General features: G+C 35.4%; 1 non-coding gene across 1 annotated transcript; it reads left to right on the plus strand.

The window, feature by feature from the left end:
* Positions 1-448: 448 nt before the first annotated feature.
* TRNAV-UAC (transfer RNA valine (anticodon UAC)) lies at positions 449-521 on the plus strand. Its single transcript has one exon. It is a non-coding gene; the product is annotated as a tRNA-Val (tRNA).
* The last annotated feature ends 683 nt before the right edge of the window (positions 522-1,204 follow it).

The following is a 1,204-nucleotide window of genomic DNA, read 5'->3' on the forward strand; positions in this document are numbered from 1 at the left end:
TACACCACCTCTTTCCCCATTCTCCAGAAAATGGAATGGCTGTTTGCAAAAAATTCATTGTCTTGAGCATTTTTGTTCTTCGCTCACCTATTATTCACTTTTCCTTTTCCTATTGCCTTCCTAAAAATAGGGAGTGGTCTTGTACATGTGAAGGGTAGAATGTTTGAGCAGATGACAGAAAGTATCCACTCTTTTTTGTCCTTTTCACATTATTAAACTGCAGGGAATTTACCTATATCTCTGGGCAGGTAACACCAAAAGAGGGAGTGCATTGAGTATGCTATATAGATAGAAATAAAAATGCAGTGCAAGTCTGAATTGCAGAGATTATTTGAAATCAGCAGCTTTTCTTCATGCTGGGAAGGCTAGTATTATCCCTTTGACTAGAAAAAAATAGGTGATGTGTATAAGACAATGAATTTATTAAAAAATGTTATACTATGGAAATTCCCTGGTGGTCCAGTGGTTAGGGCTCTGCACTTACACTGCAGGGGGCATGGGTTCAATCCCTGGTCGGGGAACTAAGCTCCTGCATACTGCACTGTGTGACTAAAAAAAAAAAAAAAGCTATATTAAATATATTACACTAATCACAATTATAAGCATTTCCCAAATTTTGTTTAGATGAACATGTACACCAAGACAGTTCTTGGAAAAAGGTTATGTGATTCAATAAATTTGAAAAAAAATGATTTGGGGAATAAAAAAGTGGGTTTATTGCCACTCACATATTATAGATTCACCAAGATTGAGAGTACAATAAAATCCTCTTAGCACTGGTTAACTATGCTGAACGTGATTAGTTCTTTCTTGGATGATTCAGAAAGTACATCAAGATCTTTCCTTGTCTTGCTTTCTCTTTTTACATCCTCTGCCTAATTTCATCCATTTCTATGTCTTTAAATGCCATCAATGAGTTGATGACTCCCAAATTTATTTTAGTCAAAAACCTCTTCTCTGAGTACATTCAACAGCCTACCTGGCAGTTCTACTTTGATGTTTTATAGACATTTCAAAATCAACATTCCAATCTAGAATTTTAATTCTAACCCCAGCCACAAGTATATTCCTACCTAGTCTTTCTTATTTTAATAAATGGCATCACCATTTACTTATGCTGAAAAGTTTGGAGTCATCACTGATTCCTCTTTCACATTAGTGAGTCCTATTTGCTGTTGCTTCTCTTGCCAAAGTATACTTTGAA

The sequence above is a fragment of the Eschrichtius robustus genome, chromosome 5 (assembly GCF_028021215.1).
Source record: "Eschrichtius robustus isolate mEscRob2 chromosome 5, mEscRob2.pri, whole genome shotgun sequence".
NCBI classification, from domain to species: Eukaryota; Metazoa; Chordata; class Mammalia; order Artiodactyla; family Eschrichtiidae; genus Eschrichtius; species Eschrichtius robustus.